The following is a 19,608-nucleotide window of genomic DNA, read 5'->3' on the forward strand; positions in this document are numbered from 1 at the left end:
TATACCACGTTTTGGTTTTTGATGCGTAGGTAAGAACGGTTCTTGCTTAGCCCGTAGCAGCCATGTAAAACTTGCAACAACAAAGTAGAGGGCGTCTAACTTGTTTTTGCAGGGCATGTTGTGATGTGATATGGTCAAGACATGATGCTAAATTTTATTGTATGAGATGATCATGTTTTGTAACACAGTTATCGGCAACTGGCAGGAGCCATATGGTTGTCGCTTTATTGTATGAAATGCAATCGCCGTGTAATTGCTTTACTTTATCACTAAGCGGTAGCAATAGTCGTAGAAACAATAGTTGGCGAGACAACAATGATGCTTCGATGGAGATCAAGGTGTCAAGCTAGTGACGATGGTGATCATGACGGTGCTTTGGAGATGGAGATCAAATGCACAAGATGATGATGGCCATATCATATCACTTATATTGATTGCATGTGATGTTTATCCTTTATGCATCTTATTTTGCTTAGTTCGGCGGTAGCATTATAAGATGATCTCTCACTAAATTTCAAGGTATAAGTGTTCTCCCTGAGTATGCATCGTTGCTACAGTTCATCGTGCCGAGACACCACATGATGATCGGGTGTGATAAGCTCTATGTTCACATACAACGGGTGCAAGCCAGTTTTGCACACGCAGAATACTCGGGTTAAACTTGACGAGCCTAGCATATGCAGATATGGCCTAAACACTGAGACCGAAAAGTCGAGCGTGAATCATATAGTAGATATGATCAACATAGTGATGTTCACCATTGAAAACTACTCCATCTCATGTGATGATCGGACATGGTTTAGTTGATATGGATCACGTGATGACTTAGATGATTAGAGAGATGTATATCTAAGTGGGAGTTCTTAAGTAATTTGATTAATTGAACTTTAATTTATCATGAACTTAGTACCTGATAGTATTTTGCATGTCTATGTTTTTGTAGATAGATGGCCCGTGATGTTGTTCTGTTGAATTTTAATGTGTTCCTAGAGAAAGCTAAGTTGAAAGATGATGGTAGCAACTATACGGACTGGGTCCGTAACTTGAGGATTATCCTCATTGCTGCACAAAAGAATTACGTCCTGGAAGCACCGCTAGGTGACAAACCCGCTGCAGGAGCAACACCAGATGTTGTGAACACCTGGCAGAGCAAAGCTGATGACTACTCGATAGTTCAGTCTGCCATGCTTTACGGCTTAGAACCGGGACTTCAACGATGTTTTGAACGTCATGGAGCATATGAGATGTTCCAGGAGTTGAAGTTAATATTTCAAGCAAATGCTCGGATTGAGAGATATGAAGTCTTCAATAAGTTCTACAGCTGCAAGATGGAGGAGAATAGTTCCGTCAGTGAACATATACTCAGAATGTCTGGGTACCACAACCACTTGACTCAACCGGGAGTTAATCTTCCTGATGATGGTGTCATTGACAGAGTTCTTCAATCACTGCCACCAAGCTACAAGAGCTTCATGATGAACTATAATATTCAAGGGATGGATAAGACAATTCCTGAGCTCTTCGCAATGCTAAAGGCTGCGGAGGTAGAAATCAAGAAGGAGCATCAAGTGTTGATGGTCAACAAGACCACCAGTTTCAAGAAAAAGGGTAAAGGGAAGAAGGGGAACTTCAAGAAGAACAACAAGCCAGTTGATGCTCAAGTGAAGAAACCCAAGTCTGGACCTAAGCCTGAGACTGAGTGCTTCTATTGCAAAGGGACTGGTCACTAGAAGCGGAACTGCCCCAAGTATTTGGCGGAGAAGGATGGAAAAGTGAAAGGTATATTTGATATACATGTTATTGATGTGTACCTTACTAATGCTCGCAGTAGTGCCTGGGTATTTGATACTGGTTTAGTTGCTAACATTTGCAACTCGAAACAGGGGCTACTGATTAAGCGAAGATTGGCTAAGGACGAGGTGACGATGCGCGTAGGAAATGGTTCCAAAGTCGATGCGATCGCCATCGGCACGCTACCTCTACATCTACCTTCGGGATTAGTTTTAGACCTAAATAATTGTTATTTGGTGCCAGCGTTGAGCATGGACATTATATCTGGATCTTGTTTGATGCGAGTCGGTTATTCATTTAAATCATAGAATAATGGTTGTTCTATTTATATGAGTAATATCTTTTATGGTCATGCACCCTTGATGAGTGGTCTATTTTTACTAAATATTGATAGTAGTGATACACATGTTCATAGCATTGAAGCCAAAAGATGCAGAGTTGATAATGACAGTGCAACTTATTTGTGGCACTGCCGTTTAGGTCATATTGGTGTAAAGCGCATGAAGAAACTCCATTCTGATGGACTTCTAGAATCACTTGATTATGAATCACTTGGTACTTGCAAACCATGCCTCATGGGCAAGATGACTAAAACTCTGTTCTCCGGAACAATGGAGCGAGCAACAAAGTTATTGGAAATCATACATACTAATGTATGTGGTCCAATGAACATTGAAGCTCGCGGCGGATATCGTTATTTTCTCACCTTCATAGATGGTTTAAGCAGATATGGTTATATCTTCTTAATGAAACATAAGTCTAAAACATTTGAAAAGTTCAAAGAATTTCAGAGTGAAGTAGAAAATCATCGTAACAAGAAAATCAAGTTTCCACGATCTGATCGTGAAGGTGAATATTTGAGTTATGAGTTTGGTCTTCATTTGAAACAATGCAGAATAGTTTCACAACTCACACCACCCAGAACACCACAGCATAATGGTGTGTCCGAACATCGTAACCGCACTTTTATTAGATATGGTGCGATCTATGATGTCTCTCACTGATTTACCATTATCTTTTTGGGGTTATGCTTTAGAGACGGTTGCATTCACGTTAAATAGGGCACGATCTAAATCCGTTGAGACGACACCTTATGAACTGTGGTTTGTCAAGAAACCCAAGTTGTCGTTTCTTAAAGTTTGGGGCTGCGATGCTTATGAAAAAAACTTCAACCTAATAAGCTCAAACCCAAATCGGAGAAATGTGTCTTCATAGGATACCCAAAGGATACTGTTGGGTACACCTTCTATCACAGATCCGAAGGTAAGATATTCATTGCTAAGAATGGATCCTTTCTAGAGAAGGAGTTTCTCTCGAAAGAAGTGAGTGGGAGGAAAGTAAAACCTGATGAGGTAATTGTACCTGCTCCCTTATTAGAAAGTAGTTCATCACTCAAATCAGTTCCAGTGATTCCTACACCAGTAAGTGAGGAAGCTAATGATGATGATCATGAAACTTCTGATCAAGTTACTACCGAACCTCATAGGTCAACCAGAGTAAGATCCGCACGAGAGTGGTACGGTAATCCTGTTCTGGAGGTCATGTTACTTGACCATGATGAACCTACGAACTATGAGGAAGCGATGATGAGCCCAGATTCCGCAAAATGGCTTGAGGCCATGAAATCTGAGATGGGATCCATGTATGAGAACAAAGTGTGGACTTTGGTTGACTTGCCCGATGATTGGCAGGCCATAGAGAATAAATGGATCTTCAAGAAGAAGACTGACGCTGACGATAATGTTACTATCTACAAGGTTTTTGACAAGTTCAAGGAGTTGACTATGATGAGACCTTCTCACCCGTAGCGATGCTTAAGTCCGTCCGAATCATGTTAGCAATTACCGCATTTTATGATTATGAAATTTGACAAATTGATGCAAAACTACATTCCTTAATGGATATCTTAAAGAAGAGTTGTATATGATGCAACCAGAAGGTTTTGTCGATCCAAAAGGTGCTAACAAAGTGTGCAAGCTCCAGTGATCCATTTATGGACTGGTGCAAGCCTCTCGTAGTTGGAGTATACGCTTTGATAGTGTGATCGAAGCATATGGTTTTATACAGACTTTTGAAGAAGCCTGTATTTACAAGAAAGTGAGTGGGAGCTCCATAGCATTTCTGATATTATATGTAGATGACTTATTGTTGATCGGAAATGATACTGAATTTCTGAATAGCATAAAAGGATACTTGAATAAGAATTTTTTAATGAAAGACCTCGGTGAAGCTGCTTATATATTGGGCATCAAGATCTATAGAGATAGATCAAGACGCTTAATTGGACTTTCACAAAGAACATACCTTGATAAAGTTTTGAAGAAGTTAAAAATGGATCAGGCAAAGAAAGGGTTCTTACATGTATTACAAGGTGTGAAGTTAGACTCAATGCCCGAGCACTGTAGAAGATAGAGAGAAAATGAAAGGTGTTCCCTATGCTTTAGCCATAGGCTCTATCATGTATGCAATGTTGTGTACCAGACCTGATGTGTGCCTTGCTATCAGTTTAGCAGGGAGGTACCAAAGTAATCTAGGAGTGGATCACTGGACAACGGTCAAGAATATCCTGAAATACCTGAAAAGGACTAAGGATATGTTTCTCGTATATGGAGGTGACAAAGAGCTCGTCATAAACGATTACGTCGATGCAAGCTTTGATAATGATCCGGATGAATCTAAGTCACAAACTGGATACATGTTTTTATTAAATGGTGGAGCTGTCAGTTGGTGCAGTTCCAAGCAGAGCGTCGTGGCAGGATCTACGCGTGAAGCAGAATACATAGCTGCTTCAGAAGCAGCAAATGAAGGAGTTCATATCCGATCTAGGTGTCATACCTAGTGCATCGGGTCCAATGAAAATCTTTCATGACAATACTGGTGCAATTGCCATGGCAAAGGAATCCAGATTTCACAAGAGAACCAAGCACATCAAGAGACGCTTCAATTCCATCCGCAATCAAGTCAAGGAGGGAGACATAGAGATTTGCAAGATACATACGGATCTGAATGTTGCAGACCCGTTGACTAAGCGTCTCTCACAAGCAAAACATGATCAGCACCAAGACTCCATGGGTGTTAGAATCATTACAATGTAATCTAGATTATTGACTCTAGTGCAAGTGGGAGACTGAAGGAAATATGCCCTAGAGGCAATAATGAAGTTGTTATTTATATTTCCTTATATCATGATAAAGGTTTATTATTCATGCTAGAATTGTATTAACCGGAAACTTAGTACATGTGTGAATACATAGACAAACAGAGTGTCACTAGTTTGCCTCTACTTGACTAGCTCGTTGAATCAATGATGGTTATGTTTCCTAACCATAGACATGAGTTGTCATTTGATTAACAGGATCACATCATTAGAGAATGATGTGATTGACTTGACTCATCCGTTAGCTTAGCACGACGATCATTTAGTTTGTTGCTATTGCTTTCTCCATAACTTATACATGTTCCTATGACTATGAGATCATGCAACTCCCGAATACCGGAGGAACACTTTGTGTGCTACCAAACGTCACAACATAACTGGGTGATTATAAAGGTTCTCTACAGGTGTCTCTGATGGTGTTTGTTGAGTTGGCATAGACTGAGATTAGGATTTGTCACTCCGATTGTCGGAGAGGTATCTTTGGACCCTCTCGGTAATGCACATCACTGTAAGCCTTGCAAGCAATGTGACTAATGAGTTAGTTGCGGGATGTTGCATTACGGAACGAGTAAAGAGACTTGCCAGTAACGAGATTGAACTAGGTATTGAGATACCGACGATCGAATCTCGGGCAAGTAACATACCGATGACAAAGGGAACAACGTATATCGTTATGCGGTTTGACCGATAAAGATTTTCATAGAATATGTGGGAGCCAATATGAACATCTAGGTTCCGCTATTGGTTATTGACCTAAGACGTGTCTCGGTCATGTCTACATAGTTCTCGAACCCGTAGGGTCCGCACGCTTAACGTTCGGTGACGATCGGTATTATGAGTTTATGTGTTTTGATGTACCGAAGGTAGTTTGGAGTCCCGGATATGATCATGGACATGACGAGGAGTCTCGAAATGGTCGAGACATAAAGATTGATATGTTGGACGGCTATATTCAGAGACCGGAAGTGTTCCGGGTGATTTTGGAGAAAACCGGAGTGCCGGAGGGTTATCGGACCCCCCCCCCCTCGGGGAAAGTTGGGCTTTCATGGGCTATAGGGAAGAGGGGAGGCATCCCACAAGGGGCAGTCAGCCCCCCTCCCTATACGGACTCTGAATTGGACTAGGGAGGGGTGTCGGTGTCAAAACTGGCAGATCTCGGGTAGGGGGTCCCGAACTGTGCGTCTAAGGCGGATGGTAACAGGAGGCGGGGGACACAATGTTTACCCAGGTTCGGGCCCTCTCGATGGAGGTAATACCCTACTTCCTGCTTGATTGATCTTGATGATATGAGTATTACAAGAGTTGATCTACCATGAGATCGTAGAGGCTAAACCCTAGAAGCTAGCCTATGATTATGATTGTTGTTGTCCTATGGACTAAACCCTCCGGTTTAGCTAGGGTTACATAGAGTCGGTTACAAGGGAGGAGATCTACATATCCGAATTGCCAAGCTTGCCTTCCAAGCAAAGGAGAGTCCCACCCGGACACGGGACGGAGTCTTCAATCTTGTATCTTCATAGCCCAATAGTCCGGCCAAAGGATATGACTCCCTCAGTAGCCCCTGAACCAGGCTTCAATGACGACGAGTCCGGCGCGCAGATTGTCTTCGACATTGCAAGGAGGGTTCCTCCTCCGAATACACCATAGAAGATTTCGAACACAAGGATAGTGTCCAGCTCTGCAAAACAAATTCCACATACCACCGTAGAGAGTATAATACTTCCACAAATCTAATCTGCTGACAACTTTTCATAACGTGACATCACGCCATGGCCCGGTCATTATTCGAACTGTTTTTCTCAACCAGCTACTGCACATATTGTGAGGCGATTTTCTTGGCACGTCTTTTCGAAGAAGAGATCATGTCCCCTTATCACGGGATTCTCATCAATACGGGTGTGGGTAACCCAATCGCGCCATCAGTCATAGCGCTTGGGGAATAAGCGAGTTTACCAGGCAGGTGGGAGGCGCATAGTTTCTTCCGTCCTTATAAAGGGACAAGGACTCCTCCTTTTCACCCACGCCTTCTTCTTCCCTGCCCATCCATTCTCGCGCACTCGAGCTCCAGCGCCCAAGTTCGCATTTTCTCCGCAAAACCACTCCAAACATGTCCGGAGCGGGAGGCAAGTGGATGGTCTCCTCTGTTACGGAGGAGAACATTACGAAGCTCCAGGAAGCCAGATACCTGGCCGCAGATATCGCGCACCGGCTCTCAGACGCGGGGCAGATCGTCCCTACCCCCGAACCCCACGAAATGGTTGTATTCCTTACCCATTTCGTCCGCGGGCTGGGATTTCCCCTCCACCCATTTGTCTGCGGGCTCATGTTCTACTACGGGCTGGACTTCCATGATCTGGCCCCCAATTTCATCCTCAACATCTCAACGTTTATCGTCGTGTGCGAGGCCTTCCTCCGCATCAAGCCCCACTTCGGCCTGTGGCTGAAGACCTTCAACATTAGGCCGAAGGTGGTGGTCGGCCAGTAAGCGGAGTGCGGAGGCGCCATGGTGTGAAAAATACCCAACGTCACCTGGCTCGAAGGCTCCTATGTGGAGGCCGTGAAGGGGTGGCAATCGGGGTGGTTCTACATCACTAAGCCACGTGACACCAACTGGGTGGCGGCCCCCGAATTTCGATCCGGCATCCCCATGCAGCTCACCTCCTAGAAAGAGAAGGGCCTATCCTGGGGTTCATCGGTGGAGCTAACCGGACTCCAAAACTGTGTTAAAAACATGATAAGCAAGAAAATCAAGCTTGTCAACGTGGTCCAGGTCATGCTCTTCCGTCGGATCCTCCCGTGTCAAAGACGGGCATTCAATATGTGGGAGTTCGACCCGGCTAAGCACCAGACACTGTGAGAGCTCTTCGACACGACGCACCAGGACATCTGGAAGGTGTTGTTCAAGTCCGCCGAGGTACCTCCTCCCCTTACCGAGGATCGCGGACTCAGCGCAAAGTGCCCTGCCACTCCAGTGAGCTCCTTATATCTCATAAGATGTTTCTTTCCCTAGTATAATCACGTGTGGGATCTAAGCCTCCACGCCATTTAACAGGACTGGGTCGCGACAGCGGAGCGGATCGATTGTCCGGCCCACTACCCGAAGATCCAGCAAGGGCTCTCTTAACGGAGATGCTGGTTCCAGCGCCCTATGAGGCGCTGGAGAAGAAGGCCAAGAAGAAGGCCACGGGGACCAGGTAAGGTCTCCGGCGCAAGGTCGTATCAGACTCATTGTCCGATAACACCGAGGTGCCCTCCTCCCATGAAAACAAGGAGGAGGAAGAGGAAAGTTCTCCCCCCCAACCGGGGGAGACAAGAAAAGGAAGGCCGCCCCATCAGGGGAGGGCGAAGGGTCCAAGAAGGGAAGGACTCTCCTTTCGGACTGCTCCATGGTGGCCGCTTTTGGCGACGAGGAGTGGTTACCCAGGGACAAGCCCATGGCGAAGTCATAACACTACAAAAAAAGACACATCCGTGACATTTTGGGCCGAACGAAATTTTTTTCTGTCATACATATGACACTTCTATGACGATAATTGTGACAAAACCCGGTATCATCATAGATGTGGTGGGCTCCTACTTCTATGACAAAAAAACATGACCGAAAATGGGCTTTTCATCCTGGGCGGGCCGGAGACGCAGCTGCATGACATTCTTTGGGCCGTCCATGATGGAAAAAACCATGGTAGAAGCGAGGGGGAGGAAAATTTCGGGGAGTTCCCGGTTACGGTGGGAGGTCGGGGGCCGAGCGATGCGTGTTTCTCTCGTACACGTACGCGCGTGTGTGCGAGGCGTTGGCTCTAACTGAACCCGAGCGAGCCGTTGGGCTCTAACTAAACCCGAGCAATTGCACTGCAGGCTACACGTTACTGAACCCGAGCGATCGATCGATGGATGTTAACTGAACCCGATCAAGCGATTCCTTCGCTACTGCTGCTATGGATGTGGGTTTTCATAAACTATTATTGTTGACATTACCCATGTGGTAAAAAGGTTGGAAGGCAAAACTATAAGCCCCTATCTTTCTCTATGTCCGATTAAAGCTTCATACCCATAAGTATTGCATGCGTGTTAGCAATTGTGAAAGACTAAATGATAGTTGAGTATGTGGACTTGCTGAAAAGCTCTTATATTGATGATACGTCTCCGTTGTATCTACTTTTCCAAACACTTTTGCCCTTGTTTTGGACTCTAACTTGCATGATTTGAATGGAACTAGCCCGGACCGACGTTGTTTTCAGCAGAATTGCCTTGGTGTTATTTTTGTGCAGAAATAAAAGTTCTCGGAATGACCTGAAAATCAACGGAGATTATTTTTGGAATATATAAGGGGGCCCACACCCTGTCCACGAGGGTGGGGGGCGCACCCTACCCCCTGGGCGCGCCCCTACCTCATGGGCCCCCCTGACGCTCCACTGACCTCAATTCCAACTCCATATATTCATGTTCGGGGAGAAAAAAATCAGAGAGAAGGATTCATCGCGTTTTATGATACGGAGCTGCCGCCAAGCCCTAAACTCTCTCGGGAGGGCTGATCTGGAGTCCGTTCGGGGCTCCAGAGAGGGGAATCCGTACCATCGTCATCATCAACCTACCTCCATCACCGCCGTGCGTGAGTAATTCCATCCTAGGCTTGCTGGACGGTGATGGGTTGGATGATATTTATCATGTAATCGAGTTAGTTTTGTTAGGGTTTGATCCCTAGTATCCACTATGTTCTGGGATTGATGTTGCTATGACATTGCTATGCTTAATGCTTGTCACTAGGACCCGAGTGCCATGATTTCAGATCTGAACCTATTATGTTTTCATGAATATATGTGAGTTCTTGATCCTATGTTGCAAGTCTATAGTCACCTACTATGTGTTATGATCCGGCAACCCCGAATTGACAATAATCGGGACCACTCCCGGTGATGACCTTAGTTTGAGGAGTTCATGTATTCACTATGTGTTAATGCTTTGATCTGGTACTCTATTAAAAGGAGGCCTTAATATCCCTTAGTTTCCAATAGGACCCCGCTGCCACGGGAGGGTAGGACAAAAGATGTCATGCAAGTTCTTTTCCATAAGCACATATGACTATATTCGGAATACATGCCTACATTACATTGATGAACCGGAGCTAGTTCTGTGTCACCCTATGTTATAACTGTTGCATGATCAATCGCATCCGACATAATTCTCCATCACCGATCCATTGCCTACGAGCTTTTCATATATTGTTCTTCGTTTATTTACTTTTCCGTTGCTATTGTCACAATCACTACAAAACCAAAAAATATTACTTTTGCTATCATTACCACTATTATCATATTACTTTGCTACTAAATACTTTGCTGCAGATATTAAGTTTCCAGGTGTGGTTGAATTGACAACTCAGCTGCTAATACTTGAGAATATTCTTTGGCTCCCCTTGTGTCGAATCAATAAATTTGGGTTGAATACAGACCCTCAAAAACTGTTGCGATCCCCTATAATTATGGGTTATCAATTGCCTATTTCCGATGTTATGATAAATGGCAATTGCTTCAATGACTGAGATTATAGTTTGTTAGTTTTCTATGAAGTTTCTGATTCATACTTTACATTGTGAATAGATTGTTACTTTAGCATAAGAAATCATATGACAATATATATGTTGCGCGCCCCTGCCTCGTGGTCCCCCTGGCAGGTCTCCGATGCCCATCTTTTGCTATATGAAGTCTTTCGCCCTAGAAAAAATAAGGAGGAAGCTTTCGGGATGAAGCGCTGTCGTCTCGAGGCGGAACCTTGGCGGAACCAATCTAGGGCTCCGGCGGAGCTGTTCTGCCGGGGAAACATCCCTCTGGGAGGGGGAAATCGTCACCATTGTCATCACCATTGGTCCTCTCATCGGGAGGGGCCCAATCTCCATCAACATCTTCACTAGCACCATCTCCTCTCAAACCCTAGTTCAACTCTTGTATCCAATCTTTGTCTCAAAACCTCAGATTGGTGCCTGTGGGTTGCTAGTAGTGTTGATTACTCCTTGTAGTTAATGCTAGTTGGTTTATCCAGTGGAAGATCATATGTTCAGATCCTTTATGCATATTAATACCCCTCTGATTATGAACATGAATATGATTTGTGAGTAGTTACATTTGTTCCTAAGGACATGAGAGAAGTCTTGTTATAAGTAGTCATGTGAATTTGGTATTCATTCGATATTTTGATGAGATGTATGTTGTCTTTCCTGTAGTGGTGTCATGTGAATGTTGACTACATGACACTTCACCATTGTTTGGGCCTAGGGGAAGGCATTGGGAAGTAATAAGTAGATGATGGGTTGCTAGAGTGACAGAAGCTTAAACCCTAGTTTATGCGTTGCTTCGTAAGGGGCAGATTTGGATCCATATGTTTCATGCTATGGTTAGGTTTACCACTTCTTTCATAGTTGCGGATGCTTGCGAGAGGGGTTAATCATAAGTGGGATGCTTGTCCAAGTAAGGGTAGTGCCCAAGCACCGGTCCACCCACATATCAAATTATCAAAGTAACGAACGCGAATCATATGAGCATGATGAAAACTAGCTTGATGATAATTCCCATGTGTCCTCGGGAGCGTTTTCCTTTGTATAAGAGTTTGTCCAGGCTTGTCCTTTGCTAAAAAAAGGATTGGGACACCTTGATGCACCTTCTTTACTTTTATTACTTGTTACCCGTTACGAATTACCTTATCACAAAACTATCTGTTACCGATAATTTCAGTGCTTGGAGAGAATACCTTACTGAAAACTGCTTGTCATTTCCTTCCGCTCCTCGTTGGGTTCGACACTCTTACTTATCGAAAGGATTACGATAGATCCCCTATACTTGTGGGTCATCATCCACCTTTCTGGACGAAACAATATCCATTACCTCTTCTCGATTTCAATTTTTTTCCTAGTGTCAACATAGAACAACGGTAATGTTCTGTCAATTTTTGGGATTTTTTCGGGTTCATTTGGACATTTTTATGCATTAATTGAGTTTTCAATGCATTTATGTGCATAATTCAAATTTGAACTACATGCACATGCTCTAATGCATATAAATTGGTTGAAAATTCAAATATGTGTCCTTGGTTGCATGCTTAGGTCCCATGTAAGAAATGGGAATGAATGTCAAACACCCTGCCACCGTCACTCGGCCGCAAACATTGAGATACCTTGTTTTTAAATTCTAGTAAATCCAAAACTCGTCTGAAATTCATTAAACCTGGCATGCTATCATGGAGCGGCATCAACATGTCGTGGTAAATTTTTTGTCCCATTTGGGGCAGGTTTGGGTATATGCTTCTCACAAACCAGAGCTTCTCACAAGAAGCATGATGATTTCAGTAGGGAACGTCCCACCTTTGGGGATGAAACGATATCCATTGCCTCTTATTGCTTTTAAAAAATTTCTCATGTCAACGTAGAACAACAGGAGTGTTGTGTCAATTTTTGTGATTTTTCGGGGTTCGTTTGGACATTTTTATGCTATAACTGAGTTTTCAATGCATTCATGTGCATAATTCAAATTTGAACTACATGCACATGCTCTAATGCATATAAATTGGTTGAGAATTCAAATATGTGTTCTTGGTTGCATGATTAGGTCCCATGCAAGAAATGAGAATGAATGTCAAACACCCTGCCACCGTCACTTGGCCGCAAACATTAAGATACCTGGTTCTTAAATTCTAGTAAATCCAAAACTCGTCTGAAACTCATGAAACTTGGCATGCTATCATGGAGCGGCATCAAAATGCCGTGGTAATTTTTTTGTCCCATTTGGGGCGGGTTTGGATATATGCTTCTCACAGACCAGAGCTTCTCATAATAAGCATGATGGTTTCGGTAGGGAACCTCCCACCTTTGGGGACAAAACGATATCCATTGCTTCTTATTGCTTTCAAAAAAATCTCGTGTCAACTTAGAATAAGAGGAGTGTTTTGTCAATTTTTGTGATTTTTCGGGGTTCGTTTGGACATTTTTATGCATTAACTGAGTTTTCAATGCATTCATGTGCATAATTCAAATTTGAACTACATGCACATGCTGTAATGCATATAAATTGGTTGAAAATTCAAATTTGTGTCCTTGGTTGCATGCTTAGGTCCCATGCAAGAAATGAGAATGAATGTAAAACACCATGCCACCGTCACTCGGCCGCAAACATTGAGATACCTTGTTTTTAAATTCTAGTAAATCCAAAACTCGTCTGAAATTCATGAAACTTGGCATGCTATCATGGAGCGGCATCAACATGCCGTGGTAAATTTTTTGTCCCATTTGGGGCAGGTGATGTCTACTACACAACCTTCTTCTTGTAGACGTTGTTGGGCCTCCAAGTGCAGAGGTTTGTAGGACAGTAGCAAATTTCCCTCAAGTGGATGACCTAAGGTTTATCAATCCGTAGGAGGCGTAGGATGAAGATGGTCTCTCTCAAGCAACCCTGCAACCAAATAACAAAGAGTCTCTTGTGTCCCCAACACACCCAATACAATGCTAAATTGTATAGGTGCACTAGTTCGGCGAAGAGATGGTGATACAAGTGGTATATGAATGGTAGATAAATGTTTTTGTAATATGAAAATATAAAAAAAGCAAGGTAACTAATGATAAAAGTGAGCGTAAACGGTATTGCAATGCTAGGAAACAAGGCCTAGGGTTCATACTTTCACTAGTGCAAGTCCTCTTAACAATAATAACATAATTGGATCACATAACTATCCCTCAACATGCAACAAAGAGTCACTCCAAAGTCACTAATAGTGGAGAACAAACGAAGAGATTATGGTAGGGTACGAAACCACCTCAAAGTTATTCTTTCCAATCAATCCGTTGGGCTATTCCTATAAGTGTCACAAACAGCCCTAGAGTTTGTACTAGAATAACACCTTAAGACACAAATCAACCAAAACCCTAATGTCACCTAGATACTCCAATGTAACCTCAAGTATCCGTGGGTATGATTATACGATATGCATCACACAATCTCAGATTCATCTATTCAACCGACACATAGAACCTCAGAGAGTGCCCCAAAGTTTCTACCGGAGAATCACGACGAAAACGTGTGCCAACCCCTATGCATAGGTTCATGGGCAGAACCCGCAAGTTGATCACCAAAACCTACATCAAGTGAATCACGTGATATCCCAATGTCACCACAGATACGCATGACAAGACATACATCAAGTGTTCTCAAATCTTTAAAGACTCAATCCGATAAGATAACTTCAAAGGGGAAACTCAATCCATTACAAGAGAGTAGAGGGGGAAGAAAACATCATAAGATCCAATTATAATAGCAAATCTCGTGATACATCAAGATCGTACCACCTCAAGAACATGAGAGAGAGAGAGATCAAACACATAGGTACTGGTACATACCCTCAGTCCCGTGGGTGGACTACTCCCTCCTCGTCATTGGAGAGCGCCGGGATGATGAAGATAGCCACCTGAGAGGGATTCCCCCTCTGTCAGGGTGCCGGAACGGGTCTAGATTGGTTTTCGGTGGCTACGGAGGCTTCTGGCGGCGGAACTCCCGATCTATTGTGCTCCCCGATTGTTTTAGGGTATATGGAGATATATAGGAGGAAGAAGTGCACCAGGGGGGCCACAAGGGGCCCACGAGGGTGGAGGGCATGCCCAGGGGGTGGGCGCGCCCCCTGCCTCGTGGATTCCTCATTGATCCCCTGACGTGCACTCCAAGTCTTCTGGGCTTCTTCTGATCCATAAATAAGTTCCGTGAAGTTTCAGGTCAATTGGACTCCGTTTGATTTTCCTTTTCTGCGATATTCTAAAACAAGGAAAAAACAGAAACTGGCACCGGGCTCTGGGTTAATAGGTTAGTCCCAAAAATAATATAAAAGTGCATAATAAAGCCCATAAACATCCAAAGTTGATAATATAATAGCATGGAACAATCAAAAATTATAGATACGTTGGAGACGTATCAGCATCCCCAAGCTTAATTCCTGCTCGTCCTCGAGTAGGTAAATGATAAAAACAGAATTTTTGATGTGGAATGCTACCTAACATATTTATCCATGTAATTCTCTTTATTGTGGCAAGAATATTCAGATCCATAAGATTCAAGATAGAAGTTTAATATTGACATAAAAATAATAATACTTCAAGCATACTAGCTAAGCAATCATGTCTTCTCAAAATAACATGGCCAAAGAAAGCTATCCCTACAAAATCATATAGTCTGGCTATGATCCATTTTCACGACACAAAATATTTAAATCATGCACAACCCCGATGACAAGCCAAGCAATTGTTTCATACTTTTGGTGTTCTCAAAATTTTTCAATCTTCACGCAATACATGAGCGTGAGCCATGGACATAGCACTATAGGTGGAATAGAATGGTGGTTGTGGAGAAGACAAAAAGGGAGAAGATAGTCTCACATCAACTAGGCATATCAACGGGCTATGGAGATGCCCATTAATAGATATCAATGTGAGTGAGTAGGGATTGCCATGCAACGGATGCACTACAGCTATAAATGTATGAAAGCTCAACAAAAGAAACTAGTGGGTGTGCATCCAACTCGCTTGCTCACGAAGACCTAGGGCATTTTGAGGAAGCCCATCATTGGAATATACAAGCCAAGTTCTATATTGAAAGATTCCCACTAGTATATGAAAGTGACAACATAGGAGACTCTCTATCATGAAGATCATGGTGCTACTTTGAAGCACAAGTGTGGTAAAAGGATAGTAGCATTGCCCCTTCTCTCTTTTTCTCTCATTCATTTTTTGGGCCTTTTCTCTTTTTTTATGGCCTCTTTTTTTTCCTTTTTTTTCTTCCGGAGTCTCATCCCGACTTATGGGGGAATCATAGTCTCCATCATCCTTTCCTCACTGGGACAATGCTCTAATAATGATGATCATTGTCGGTGTCAAAACCGGCGGATCTCGGGTAGGGGGTCCCGAACTGTGCGTCTAGGCCGGATGGTAACAGGAGGCAGGGGACACGATGTTTTACCCAGGTTCGGGCCCTCTTGATGGAGGTAAAACCCTACGTCCTGCTTGATTAATATTGATGATATGGGTATTACAAGAGTTGATCTACCACGAGACCAGAGAGGCTAAACCCTAGAAGCTAGCCTATGGTATGATTGTTGATGTGTATGTTGTCTAAAACCCTCCGATTTATATAGACACCAGATAGGGTTAGGGTTACATAGAGTCGGTTACAATGGTAGGAGATCTGAATATCTGTATCGCCAAGCTTGCCTTCCACGCCAAGGAAAGTCCCTTCCGGACACGGGACGAAGTCTTCAATCTTGTATCTTCATAGTCCTGGAGTCCGGCTGAAGGTATAGTCCGGCCATCCGGACACCCCCTAATCCAGGACTCCCTCAGTAGCCCCTGAACCAGGCTTCAATGACGACGAGTCCGGCGCGCAAATTGTCTTCGGCATTGCAAGGCGGGTTCCTCCTCCAAGTACTTCATAGAAGATTTTGAACACAAAGGTAGTGTCCGGCTCTGCAAAATAAGTTTCCACATATCGCCATAGAGAGAATAATATTTACACAAATCTAATCTGCTGATGCACTCCGTAGTGTGACATCACACCACGGCCAAGCTTTTATTCGAACCATTTTACTGTCCCATCTCAGCGCGTTATGCGAGGCGGTTTCCTTAGCACGTCTTGTTAAAGCAGAGATCGTGTCCCCTTATTTCGGGATTCTTGTCAATACAGGCGTGGGTAACCCAACCACGCCTTTGATTATGGCGCTTGGGAGATAAGCGAGTTTTACCAGGCTGGTGGGGACATGTAGTTGCATCCACCCATACAAGGGGATAAGGATCCACCTTTTCACCTATGCCCTCTTCCTCCTTCGCCTATCCATTCTTGCGCACTCGAGCTCCAGCGCCCAAGTCCGCACTCCTCACCTCAACCTTCTCCAGCCATGTCCGGAGCGAGAGGCTAGTGGATGGTCTCCTCCGTCACGGAGGGACATATCAAAAAGCTGAGGAAGGCCGGATACCTGTCTAACGACATCGCGTACCGGCTCCCCGAAAAGGGGCAGCTCATCCCCACCCCTAGGCCCCATGAGCGGGTGGTGTTCCTCCCCCATTTCCTCCGCGGACTGGGCTTCCCTCTCCAACCATTTGTCCAGGGGCTCATGTTCTACTACGGCCTGGATTTCCACGATCTGGCCCCAAATTTTGTCCTCAACATCTCGGCGTTTATCGTCGTGTGCGAGGCTTTCCTCCGCATCCGCCCCCATTTCGGCCTATGGCTCAAGATCTTCAACGTCAAGCCAAAGGTGGTGCGCGGCAACCAGGTGGAGTGCGGAGGCGCCATGGTTGGCAAGATGGCCAACGTCCTATGGCTCGAGGGCTCCTTTGTGGAGACCCTGAAGGGGTGGTGTCGGTGTCAAAACCGGCGGATCTCGGGTAGTGGGTCCCGAACTGTGAGTCTAGGCCGGATGGTAACAGGAGGCAGGGAACATGATGTTTTACCCAGGTTCGGGCCCTCTTGATGGAGGTAAAACCCTACGTCCTGCTTGATTAATATTGATGATATGGGTAGTACAAGAGTAGATCTACCACGAGATCGAGGAGGCTAAACCCTAAAAGCTAGCCTATGGTATGATTGTTGTATATGGAGTTGATGAAGTTGTTGTCCTACGGACTAAAACCCTCCGGTTTATATAGACACCGGATAGGGTTAGGGTTACATAGAGTCGGTTACAATAGTAGGAGATCTTGAATATCCGCATCGCCAAGCTTGCCTTCCATGCCAAGGAAAGTCCCATCCGGACACGGGACGTAGTCTTCAATCTTGTATCTTCATAGTCCTGGAGTCCGGCTGTAGGTATAGTCCGTCTACCCGAACACCCCTAATCCAGGACTCCCTCAGTAGCCCCTGAACCAGGCTTCAATGACGACGAGTCCGGCGCACAAATTGTCTTCGGCATTGCAAGGCGGGTTCCTCCTCCAAGTCCTTCATAGAAGATCGTAAACACCAAGAGTAGTGTCCAGCTCTGCAAAATAAGCTTCCACATATTGCCATAGAGAGAATAATATTAACACAAACCAAATCTTCTGACGTATTCCGCAGTGCGCCATCACACTATGGCCAAGTCCTTTACTCAAAATCGTTTTTACTTTCCCACCTCAGCGTGTTCTGCGAGGCGGTTTCCTTGGCACGTCTTGTCAAAGCAGAGATCGTGTCCCCTTTGTTTACAGGATTCTCATCAATACGGATGTGGGTAACCCAACCACGCCACTCATCTCGGTGCTTGGGAGGCAAGCGAGTTTTACTAGGCAGGCGGGGACGCACAACCGCATCCACCCATATAAGGGGATAAGGATCCACCTTTTTACCTACGCCTTCTTCCTCCTTTGCCTATCCATCTCCTGCGCACCCGAGCTCCAGCGCCCAAGCCCGCACTTCCCACCTCAACCTTCTCCAGCAATGTCCGGAGCGGGAGGCAAGTGGATGGTCTCCTCCGTCACGAAGGGCCATGTCAAAAGGTTAAGGAAGGCCGGATACTTGTCCAAAGACATCGCGCACCGGCTTCCCAAGGAGGGGCAGCTTCTCCCCACCCCAAGGCCCCATGAGAGGGTAGTATTTCTTCCCCACTTCCTCCGCGGACTGGGTTTTCCTCTCCACCCATTTGTCCGCGGGCTCATGTTCTACTATGGCCTAGATTTCCACGATCTGGCCCCGAACTTCATCCTCAATATCTCGGCGTTTATCGTCGTGTGCGAGGCTTTCCTCTACATTCGCCCCCATTTCGGCCTCTGTCTCAAGACCTTCAACGTCAAGCCAAAGGTGGTGCGCGGCAACCAGGCAAAGTGCGGAGGTGCCATGGCGGGCAAATTTGCCAACGTCCTATGGCTTGAGGGCTCCCTTGTGGAGACTTTGAAGGGGTGGCAGTCAGGGTGGTTTTACATCACCGAGCCACGTGATCCGAAGTGGATCGCAGCCCCAGAATTTCGATCCGGACCCCCTACGCGGCTCACGTCCTAGAAGGAGACGAGCTTGTCGTGGGGCGACGAAGGAGAGTTGATCGGACTGCAAAAATGCATCCAGTCCCTGGTGAACAAGCAGCTCAAGCTTGTCAACGTAATCCAGGTCATGCTCGTCCACCGGATCCTTCCATGTCAAGAACGGGACTTCAATTTGTGGGAGTTCAACCCAGCGCAGCACCGAACTCTGAACAGGCTCTTCGACACGACGTACGAAGATGTCTGGAGGGGGCTAACCAAAGGCGCCGAGGCTCCCACATCTGCCTTCGAAGACCGCGGATTCAGCTCGCAGCGTCCTGCTGGCGAGGTAAGATATTTCCATCTTTTACAGGATGTTAAGTTTTTTCATAGTTGACTCTATGCGGGATCTAAACTCCCTCACCTTTGACAGGATTGGCGGGAGAAGTCCGGACGGATTAACTGCCCGGCTCCCTTGCCCGAAGACCCAGCCCCTGCTCTCCTAGAGAAGCTGCTGGTTCCGGCACCTTATGTGGTGCCGGAGAAGAAGGCCAAGAAGAAGAAGACCACGGGGACTCGAAAGAGTTCCCGGCATATGGTGGTGTCGGACTCGTCATCCGACGAGTCCGAGACGCACTCCTCCCGTGAAGACGAGGAGGAGGAAGAAGAAACCTCTCCCCCTCTAGCGGGGGGAGGAGAGAAGAGGAAGGCCGCCCCA

This window comes from Triticum dicoccoides, chromosome 5A, assembly GCF_002162155.2.
Source record: "Triticum dicoccoides isolate Atlit2015 ecotype Zavitan chromosome 5A, WEW_v2.0, whole genome shotgun sequence".
Lineage (NCBI taxonomy): Eukaryota > Viridiplantae > Streptophyta > Magnoliopsida > Poales > Poaceae > Triticum > Triticum dicoccoides.